Source organism: Cervus elaphus, chromosome 1 (assembly GCF_910594005.1).
Source record: "Cervus elaphus chromosome 1, mCerEla1.1, whole genome shotgun sequence".
Classification (NCBI taxonomy): domain Eukaryota; kingdom Metazoa; phylum Chordata; class Mammalia; order Artiodactyla; family Cervidae; genus Cervus; species Cervus elaphus.
Window position 1 is genome coordinate 58,980,386 of NC_057815.1, and position 11,909 is coordinate 58,992,294.

Below are 11,909 nucleotides of genomic sequence, written 5' to 3' on the forward strand. Positions count from 1 at the left end.
TACCTGATTTTTCATAATTTCAGATAACAAAAAAAACCACAGAATGGAGCTCTATAACTCCACCTTGGAAAGTGGTTTCATCTTGGTGGGGATTCTGACTGACAGTGGGTCTCCTGGACTTCTCTACACTACAATCTCAGTCCTGTACGCTCTGGCCCTAACCAGCAATGGCCTGCTGCTCCTGGTCATCACAATGGATGCCCGGCTCCATGTGCCCATGTACCTCCTGCTCAGCCAGCTTTCTCTCATGGATCTGATGCTTACATCTGTAGTTATTCCTAAAACACTTGTGGATTATCTGCGTGGAGAGAATGCCATCTCCTTTGAGGGCTGTGCCCTTCAGATGTTCCTAGTACTGACCCTTGGTGGTGCAGAGGGCCTCTTATTGGCCTTCATGGCCTATGACAGGTATGTAGCCATTTGTCATCCTCTGAACTACATGGTGCTCATGAGGCCCAGGATCTGCTGGCTCATGATGGCCACATCTTGGACCCTGGCATTCCTGAATTCTGTGATACACACTTCATATACCATGCATTTTCCTTTCTGCATGACCCGGGAAATCAGGCACCTCCTCTGTGAGATCCCACCCTTGCTGAAATTGGCCTGTGCAGAAACCTCCAGATACGAGTTCATGGTATATGTGTCAGGTTCCATCTTTCTCATGCCTTCCCTTGCTGCTATCCTTGCCTCCTATACATTTGTCCTAGTTGCTGTCCTCCACATGTCCTCAGGGGAAGGAAGGCAGAAAGCCCTCCTCACATGTTCTTCTCATCTGACTGTGGTGGGAATGTACTACGGAGCTGCCATGTTTATGTATGTCCAGCCCGGCTCCTACCACAGTCCCTGACAGGACAACATCCTCTCTGTATTTTACACCGTCATTACTCCAGCACTGAACCCTCTCATCTATAGTCTGAGAAACAAGGAGGTAATGGGGGCCTTCAGGAGAGTATTGGGGAGGTTTTCTTTTATCCAGGATGGTGGCTGCCAGTGTCATATTGAAGCCCTATAACTCCTAGATGGAGCTTCATATCCGGTCTTGGTTTTATGTAGTTCTTCTACATTATGAACTCTTGCCTGGAAAATCCCATGGACAGAGGAGCCTGGTAGGCTACAGTCCATGGGGTCGCAAAGAGTCGGACACGACTGAGCGACTTCACTTCACTCTACATTATGAAAATTCTGAAAATCTGCCACATTAGTCCTCATTTGGTCTTAGAGACACAATTTTGTCTCCATCAGCTCTGTATTTTGATAGTTAAGAAGCATTCATTTCTCTGATCAATATTCCAGGATATGTTTGAAATTCTTTTTCTGTTCTGACAGAGTGACCTTACATTTTACTTCAGTATTTTCTTTTCTTACCCTATGACAATCCTACACCCAATCACAGAGAAAGTTAGCCAGATTTTTTGGACAGCTCAATTTAAAGCAGAAATAAAAAGTAGAGAGGAAAATGAAGATAAAATGATGATACAAATGTTGAATTTTACTTGTTGCTATTGACAGAATTTCTCAGTTCTTACCTTCTTATTAGTGAGCATTTGTAGTCATATAATATTAGACACTTTACTGTGGGCAGACCTTCCCAGGTTTATATCAGTCCTAGACACTGGGAACAAAAATTCTTATCAGTTACCTATGCCTTGGTTTCTGCATCAACTCCTCAAGCTACTCATGTTGTATCAGGACAGCCAAGTACTTTCTTTTCACATTATTTACAAATAAATCATATTATAAATTATTGATGCCTTAAAGGTCATGTGTGAAAGCAGCTAGCACACTTGGTAATGAGCATCATAATTCAAGAGCTCCCTGCTGGGAACATACTTCTTTAAAGCCTCAGCCCTGATTGGTACTCCTGAATAGGAATTAATGGTCAAAATCGACATCTGAAATGGAAGCAGTCTTACCAATGGAAGCATCATCACCACTTACACGTTTCCCAGTGACCTTGTTTTTCCTTTATGACCTCCTTTCTGCCTCAGACCCTTTGAAGATTTCTGAAATTTAAAATGAAATTATGAATTTAAAATGAACTCCTCTGCTCCACATACCTTGCCTGGAAACTTTTAGCTACTCTGTAATGCTTGAAGCTAATTACATAAGGAAACAAATTTAAAAAAGATACCTTTCCATGAAAAAAAAAAAAAAAGAACTAATATTTCCTTTGGACAAGATTTAGCAAAGATACAATCTATCAGCAAGTTCTGTGGTATTTTTCTTTCCCTAAAAACATCCCAGTTTTCAACACTCAAATATTTCACTCTGGTCCCAATTACCATTATCTCTGCCCTGGACTTTTAATATAGTAGATGACTAACTGGTCTTCATAATACCAGGAGCTAGATAATATACCCTTATTTTAATGCATAATGTATCCACAAGTGATATATACATATGTACATATGTATAAGGGCTTTCCTGGTAACTCAACTGGTAAAGAATCCTCCTGTAAGGCAGGAGACCCTGGTTCAATTCCTGGGTTGGGAAGATCCCCTGGAGCAGGGATAGGTTACCCACTCCAGTATTCTTGGATTTCTCTGGTGGCTCAGACAGTAAAGAAAAGAATCTGCCTGCAGTGCGGGAGACTGGGTTCCGTGGAGGAGCATGGCAGCCCACTCCAGTGTTCTTGCCTGGAGAATCCCCATGGACAGAGGAGTCTGACAGGCTAAAGTCCATGGGTCACAGAGTCAGACATGACTAAGCAACTAAACACAGCACAGCATGTATGTATATAAATAAACTAGTTCTATGTATGTACATATAACATTCTTACGTATTCACCATCTAGCATTAGCAACATCACTGACGCCTTTGCTTCTCTTCCCTAGTCTCATCTTTCTGCCTCTCATCAAATGTTCCAGGTCCTGATGGCAACAACACAGCCCTCAGCTGTTTTATCTCACCACACACACATCACAATCTGGATACGTAGCTAGGTTTGTTTATTACATTTTTCTTTCAATTTTTATGAATTTATTTTAAATTTTTTATTTTATTTTAAATTACATAAAATATTTACCTGATTAAAAAATCAACCTATGAAGTAATACCTCTCCCGAGAAGTCTAGCTGGTGTTTTTGCCCTCTCCAAACTCTTCAGTCCCATTCCCTACAGCTAATGATATATACATGCTGCTTGCATAATAACTATTTTTTTGAAATTTATTGAGATTATGTTTGTAACAATATTTGTGAATGTTCTATGTACACTGGAAAGAGATATACTTTTTATTATGATAGCTTGCAGTTTGATATGTATTTGTGCTTTTTAATTGATTGTATCTTTAGCTTTTTTATTTTTGCTATTTTTTGTCCATTTGCTCTGTCTTGAACTGGGAAAGGTTTATCAAAATCTCCTCCTTTATATGTGTATTTCTCTATCCCTCATTGCAGCTTCTGTACAGTCTGTTTTTTAAAAGTTATTATTGGATATATAAATATTAGTTACTTTAAGCCTTTAGAATTATAAAGATTAAAGCAGGACAAATACAATCCCCATTTCACAGATAAAATGACTGCTTCTCAGGAAGAGTTGATGGTTTTCCATATTTATACAACTATGAAGTGTTCTAATTAGAAATGATCTCTCCTTTGTTTCTGCTGGACAAATTATCTTTATTCAGTGCTAACTGAGTGAATATTACTCTAATTTTCAGCTGCCTTTAACAGAGAAATCATCAGTGATCTGTATTGTTCAATTACCCTTTGACATCATTGTAAAAATGTATTATTGTTGATTGTACAAAAGTAAAAACAAAGTAGCATCAATGAAATAACTGTGAATGAAAAAAGTCCATACACATCGCTATAGAATTGTGACATATTTTTGAAGATCTATAGCTAACAGAGGGCTTCCCTGATAGCTGAGCTGGTAAAGAATCCACCTGCATTGCAGGAGACCCCGCTTCAATTCTTGGGTTGGGAAGTTCCCCTGGAGAAGAAATAGGCTACCCACTCCAGTATTCTTTGGCTTCCCTGTTGGTTCAGATGGTAAAGAATCCGCATGCAATGAGGGAGACCTAGGTTCGATCCCTGGGGTGGGAGGATCACCTGGACAAGGGCATGGCAATCCACTCCAGTCAGTATTCTTGCCTAGTGAATCCCCATGGACAGAGGAACCTGGCTGGCTGTAGTCCATGGGGTCACAAAGAGTCAGACACGACTGAGTGACTAAGCACAGCACACAGCACATAGCTAACAGGAAAGAAAGAAAGTGAAAGTCGCTCAATCGTGTCCGACTCTTTGCGACCCCATAGACTGTGAATTCTCCAGGCCAGAATACTGGAGTGGGTAGCCATTCCCTTCTCCAGAACAGGAGAAACATAACAAAATATGCTTTTGATATATTATAAAAAAAAATAGCAAACAGGAGAAACATATCAAAAGAAGAAATAAATCAATCAGTAAGTACACAATCAGATATGTGTGCCCATGAGTGTGTGTATGTGTGTACCCCAAGATTTACACAACAAGAGTTTTTACTCCCAGATGAAATATAAATAACTTGTGTGAGAAATAAATCCTGATCAAAAGTCCCTGGACTTTGATTTTTTCTCTAATTGCCATCATAAGACTTTTCTTCACCCATTTGCCCTAAGGATAAGATATTCCAATAGCTAATTTTCTACTCCAACAATTATAAAGTTGAAATTGATTAAATATGTTCCCATTCCTAGAAGAAAATAGGGCAAAATTCCTTAACACTGGTCTTTGCAATTATCTTTCGGATCTCAGACCAAAGACATAGACAACAAAAGCAAAATAAACAAGTAGGGCTACATCAAACTAAAAATCCTCTCCATAGCAAAGGAAACCATCAGAAAAATAAAGGGGAAACCTACAACACAATGGGTGAAGTATTTTCAAATTGTATTATATATATATATGTCTAACTTACTTTACTAAGCATTATATTTTCTAGTTCCATCCATGTTGATGCAAATGGCAGTATTTTTATGGCTGATTAACATTTCAGACAGAGAAAGATAAATACTATATGACATCAGTTATATGAGAAATCTAAAAAATAATCTAGATGAATCTTTGTGGAAAACAGAAATAGACTCACAGACATAGAAAACAAATTACAGTTACCAAACAGGAAAATGGGGTACGGAGGACAAATTAGGAGTATGGGATCAACAGATATAAGCTACTATACATAAAATCGGTAAGCAACAAGGATTTCCTGTATAGCACAGAGAAGTATACCAAATATCTTATAATAGCTTATAAAGGAATATATTCTGCCAAAAAAAAAAAAAATCACTCTGCTGTACACTTGAAACTAACACAATATTATGAATCAATTATTCCTCAATTAAAAAATGAACTTAAAAAGGAAAGATAAAATTTTCTTTACAATATACTCACAAATTGAAAATATAACATGACAAACAGATTTGAATAAAGAAAAAGCAACAAAGATGTAGTGGAGATAATTTGACAGAGTGAATTAGTCCTGTTTCTCTGGATAGCTGTAAGGACATATGAAATCACAAGGAGATTTCATAAACCAGAATACATAATGATTTGATTGAAAAAAGAGGTAAAAATTATCAAGGAAGAAAGATAAGAAAAATTTAACCACATATCTATAATATAAAGAATGCAGTTTGGATTCAACAGAAAAATTACAATAAGAAATATAACTTGACTGATAAATTTTAAAAATTACATCTGAGCAATAAATAAATAATTTTCCTACTGCCAGAATAAAAAGGAAAGAAAAATAGATGGGACAATTTAGTAGCAAAGATAATAAATGACTGCAGCATTTTTCTTTTATTAAAAAGAACTAAATATCAATGAGTAAATAAAGCATTAAGTTGTTTAAATCTAGTATGTTTTAGAAAAGTATGGATCTGTCTTTAGCATATAGTTCAAACATTTGATTTTTACATAAAGTATCTCAAACCTGTTATTTTCTAAGACGAGTTAAGCTTTTATAAAAGGTAGCCATAATACCCTCAAATTAACAATAATTTTAAAAGCAGTTAAAGTGAGAAATATGAGAAAGGATGCATATTTCCACTTTTCTAAGGATTTAAATTAAAGGATGGACAAATGCCTGTCGGCATATATTTTACATATTGCTTCTGCTCCCAAGAAGAGAAACTTGATTCTTTCTCATATTCAAAGCCTATAGAATTTTTTCTTTGATTAAAAAAAGTCTGGGAATTAGAGGATATTCACAGAACTCAATCTATGATTATAAACAGAAAAAAGAAAAATCTACAAAAGATCCCATGGTATCTCATTGTGTAGAGATAATAAAGGGAGCTGTGCTCAGCGATACCCTGGGGACCTCCTGCTGGTATCATCTCTCAGGACCTCATCTTTTATGATCCTTTCAGAGAAAGACTCAATTCAGTGCTGGTGCTTAAAAAGTAGTGTAAAATTCACCCAAGAAAACAGTCAGAGATTGAAATAGAATCCACGGAAAAGTCCATTTCATACCCAGCTGTTAGGAAAGAGGACTGAGAATCACTGTCATCCAAAACCAAACTCTGGATGTGCAGCTTGGATCTCTGGATCTCACTCTGCTGGCCTCACTGGCAGGTCCGCTTACTTACAGCTCCCTGTCTCTAGAACAAACTCATCCTTGGTCTCCAGGTAAGAAGGAGGAAGATGCTGAAGGCATCAAGTCTCTGCAGAACCAGAGTTTATCCTGGGAGAAGGGCTGTGTCTTTATTTTTACAATCCACAGTCTATTTGGGAGAAGAGATTTTTCTTTATCTCTCTTCTCATGAATTCTCACTCTTAGAAATCTTGCTACTGGGCACTTACCGAGGTGGTCAGTTTGTATGCTAAAAGGCACAAGAAATCAAAAGATCCATTGTCTCTCAAACTCGCTACCCCTTTCAACTATGAGAATCTTCCTGTGTTCTTACCTTCCATCCCTGCTACATAGGTGTTCTCTTCCTGTTTCACTTTTTCCACACTCTCTGGGTGATTCCCACTGAACTCACAGGAAAATACCTAGGACACAAGACAGAGCTTCTTGAAACGTACTAGGCATTATCTGGGAGGTGGGAAGAGGCCAAGCACAGGAGTGCTAGTGTTAGGTGTGCGGACACTTCCTGCTCCAGCACCTAGTATTCAGGCTGCTGCCACATTGCATGTCTGCTCTCGCGCCTAAGAGTGAAAAAGAGAACAGGATGCGTATCGAGGGTCTGTTCCTATTTCTACTGGAAGAGGAACAACTACCACTGACGCCTCTCTCTTATACCGGTGTTCCAGGTGGTCACACCTAGTGTTACTCCCTCTTCGTGGTCACAGGATCCCCTCACCCCAAAGATAACATGAAGCTGGGCCTGCATCACCTCTGTCTTCCAAATTTCATACTATGCTTTTAAAAGGATTATTACCTTAGGAGTGTTTGAGTGCAGGTTTGTGACAGTGCCTGTGAGTATGAGAGGAATCTATTCGTTTCTGCATGTATTCAGTCATTCATATACTAATTCAGTCAGTGAACATTTCCTAAAAATTTACTATATACTGGGTGATGCAGTCATATGGATTGAGATAGGATTTTTACACTGAAGAAACATAAAACCTAGTCTGGGAGACAAGCTTGTGAACAAGTAATTATGTATAAATTAATGAGAACTTTTAAAAAGCATGTAATTATATACATATATCAAAACTCATCAAATTGTACACATGAAATATGCACAGTTCATTACAAGTAAATTTACAATGATGAAGCAGTGAAAAAAAATGGGCTTGTCAGAAATCATCGGGAAATGAAATCAGTAGTGGATTATTTTGGCTATTGAGGTGGCAGTTTATCAGTGATTCTCTTGTGTATTCCCTTTACATTGTATCAATGGAAAAGTTATTTCTCATTTTGTTTTACCAATTCCTCAAGTTATTTCCTGACTCTGCCTTCCTGGTCCCTCAAGGCCAATATATTATACAGTTGGTTCAGGGTGGATCCATTGCATTTCCACCTGGATAGATATTTATGAATAGAAACCTCACTGTAACCATGTGGTCTTTGAGTCCTACTTAGCAGTTCATGAGTAGGTGGTCCAGTCACAACTGATCAGGCCACATTTGTCCTGCCAGTTAGATGTGTGGTTTTATCTGTGAAAACAAACCCTTGTATGTTGGCAGTCTTTGACTCCCCCCGCCCCCATCCCAAGATGTCCCTGCCAGGTAGCTGACTTTCTGCTCTGACATCTCCTTCGTTGTAAAGGGCAGTTCTAGGATTAGTACTTCAGCCTTTCCCTGGAATATCAGACTCCAGCCCTGATTCCTAGCCATTTGCCCATGACCCTGCTACCTTCCCTAAGTCTTTCTAAACTCTTTCCCCAGGAGCCTGGATTCAGCAGGTTATTCCTTGCTTGTTCCTGAGGTAAAGCTATAGACTTTGACTGGTGTTTCCTGCCTGGCTGCAGAGTATTGAACCAGTGCCTCATGCACCTCTCCGACTGATTGGACTTCTGATACATCTGCAGCATGAGGGAGCTCGAACATGGTTATGCCAGATAAGACCCTGCCACTCTGCAGGCAGCTGTTGTGGCTGCACTGGGTCACCACAAAAGGCCCTCCCTATTTCCCAAGTGCGTGGTGCTGCCTAAGTCTGGACTGGTCTCCACTGTCCTGCCTCTCTCACGCAGAAGTCTGATCATGCCTTACTCTTGAGCACTTCCATCAAACCTTGATTCTCTGATCCAGTGAAGAATTTAGGACATAATCAGGACTGTGGATTATAAAATCATATAAAATGGTCTCATAAAATTTACTTTCTACTTGGAAGGATGATATGGCATCTCTTGGAATCACAAAGGAAAAATTAATTATTTGTTTTGCTTCTTGATAAAATAAAAGTGAAAGTCTGCTGACTAAAAAGTAAACTACAAAAAATAAAAACCTGGGTTCTCTACTAAATGCAGAAAACTTTATAATTTTTCAAATCCACGTAATATGTTAGTGTTCTTTTTAGACAGCTTGTGTAGAAATATGGTGGTGGAAATTTTTAGAAATTCATGTCAAATATTTATAAGAATTTTTAAAAATCAAATACATTTTTTATTCCAGTGAGATCTTTACTTTCAGGATCTGATGCTCAAATGTAGTCAGATTTTTATGGCTCTGTTGATGCTTATTGTGTAGCTAGGAATAAACATCCATGGGCACAAAAAACCAAACCTATCTGACTGAGTTCATCTTGCTGGGCCTTTCTTCAGATCATCAGACCCAGATCGTGCTATTTGTGATATTTCTCATCATCTACCTGCTGACTGTATTTGGGAATCTGCTCATCATACTATTAATTCATATTGACTCTCGATTGCACACACCAATGTATTTCTTCCTTAAAAACCTGTCGTTTAGTGATCTCCTTTTCTCTACAACAATTGTCCCCCAGATGCTATTCCATTTGCTGGTAACAAGAAAGACCATTTCCAAGCCACGGTGCTCAATTCAGATAATTTTTTTCCTAGTAGCTGGGGGTACAGAAAGCTCCCTGCTAGCAGTGATGTCCTATGACCGCTATGTGGCTGTCTGCAAGCCCCTTCACTACTCCACCCTCATGACCCAGAGGATTTGTGTTCAGCTGTCCATAGGATCTTGGACTAGTGGAGCGCTTGTGTCTCTAGTAGATACAACATTTACTTTATATCTTTCATACCATGGCCAGAACATAATTAATCATTATTTTTGTGAACCTCCTGCGCTCTTGAAGTTGGCTTCAGAAGAAACCTACAAAGCTGAGATGGCCATCTTTGCCATGGGTGTGATAATTCTCCTCGGTCCTCTCTCCCTTATCCTTTTCTCTTACTGGAATATTATCTCCACTGTGATTCAGATACGGGCAGGGGAGAGGAGACTCAAGGTCTTTTCTACAATGTGGTTCTCATCTCATTGTTGTTGTCTTCTTCTACGGATCAACAATATTTACCTATATGCGTCCAAATTCCAAGAAAATGAATGAGGGGGATAAGGTGATCTCAGTGTTCTACTCAGTCATAACTTCTATGATGAACCCATTCATTTATAGCCTAAGGAACAAAGATGTTAAGCAGGCATTTAGAAAAGTATTTGGAAGATAGAGTCCCTTAGAGCCAATGATCTCTGTATTGACATACCATCATGGGGATGAAGACATTTTAAAGTGATTCAACATCTGTAACAGCTTTCTGAAGTGTCTCTAGGCTGATACACCAGTAAGGCACATACAGGTGCCCTTGTACATCTAGAATGTTTCAAGTTTGTCTACTGCATCTTGATCAAGGTTATCCTTGGTGTTTATTGATTACTTGCCTCATAATAATAATAATCTATATTAGATTATTATTATTATGAGGCAAGTAAAATAGAGCTTTGCTGTTATATTGTATAGTATAATATTATATTATATTGATTATATTTATACATTACATTATATGAATACTTAAAAATATTGAATAGGATCTTTATTTACACTGCACTAGTCATTCAGTAATCCATATTCACCCAGTGATATTACCTTTTGATTCTAAACTTCACAGCTAGTTGTCAGTCTCATCCCATGCTAACATCAAATACAGTCTTCTACAGGTCTTGGAGTCCTACGCTGGACTCTAAAAGTTCTAGTGAGAAGATATCAATGACTTTTTTTACCCTGAAACTCTGATACTGGACCCTTGGCTTTTTGTTTCATTTCCTGCAGTCTCAAAATACTCCTATAGCCAATAGCACATGGGGGCGCTGTTGGCTCAGACAATAATGTGTGGGAACTCAGATTCCAGTAAATATGGTACATCTTCTGTATATCACGCAGTTTCTCTCCAAGGGTCATTGCCCGTAAGGGAACTAGAATGGAGAGGAACACTGCCCACATCAGAACTCTCAGGGCCTTTACCTGTGACACCAATATGCCACAGCTGCTCCCCCTCAGACATGCTCTCCCCTCTTCTGCAGGTTTGACTTGCCAACTTCCATCAGTCCTCTCTTTTGGAAAGTGGAAGAGAATCGCTGACTATGAGAGGCAATCCTAGAAGATGAAGATTGCTCTGTAGGGTGAAAGGATGCCTTTAGTCTTTTCTAACTCTGCTATAACCCTCTGTAAGAGCAGAAGCAGCGTCACCGACAGACCTGCAGCTTCTAATCAACTCCCAGCCTGGTACACTGCCCTCATGAAAGTCAAATTTGCCACACTGACTTCTGGCAATTCCAGCTTCCATGTCCATGACCTTTTGTGAGTACCCAGTGCTGTTCATTATATGTGACAAGGCCCTTGCTGAATTGAATACATCGTGTAGAATGATCCTGCATGGGAGAATAAATCTGCACAATACTAGATCCTCCATGAACATAGATGTATATTGTTTTCAGATTATGTGAACCAGCATGCACCTATACAAGGAAACAAAATCCTGCTCCAAAGATTATTTGAGAAACTATGTTATAAACAACAGCACCTACTTACACATGCTGCTGCCTCACGACCATTCAAAAGCTCAGTCCATTACTTGCTCTTTTCTTTCCATTTAGTATAAGGGAAGTTGTAGCACATAATTGGAATGATTGCTGCCAAAGTGACCATGGTTCACTTTGAGTTATAGAAAACTCAAACAGGATAAGAAAATACAGATACTTAAATACATTTTTAAAAGAAAACACCCACCTCTGACTGGATGCCAGACTATTGATGACTGTGCAGCAGAAAGTGAAGTTGCTCAGCTGTGTCCGACTCTTTGCGACCCCATGGACTGTAGCCCACCAGGCTCCTCCATCCATAGATTTTTCTAGGCAAGAGTACTGGAGTAGGTTGCCATTTCCTTCTCCAGGGGATCTTCCCAACCTGGGGATCAAACCCGAGTCTCCCACATTGCAGGAAGATTCTTTACTGTCTGAGCCACAGAAGATAGATGAATTAAAGCATGTGAGAAACTAACAAGCTCCTGA

The 11,909-nt window shown here is 38.9% G+C and overlaps 2 pseudogenes; both read left to right on the forward strand.

The window, feature by feature from the left end:
* The first annotated feature begins 43 nt into the window (after window positions 1-43).
* On the forward strand, window positions 44-1,015 carry LOC122701847 (annotated as a pseudogene).
* An 8,132-nt stretch (window positions 1,016-9,147) lies between these two features.
* Window positions 9,148-10,072, forward strand: LOC122694229 (annotated as a pseudogene).
* Window positions 10,073-11,909: the final 1,837 nt, after the last annotated feature.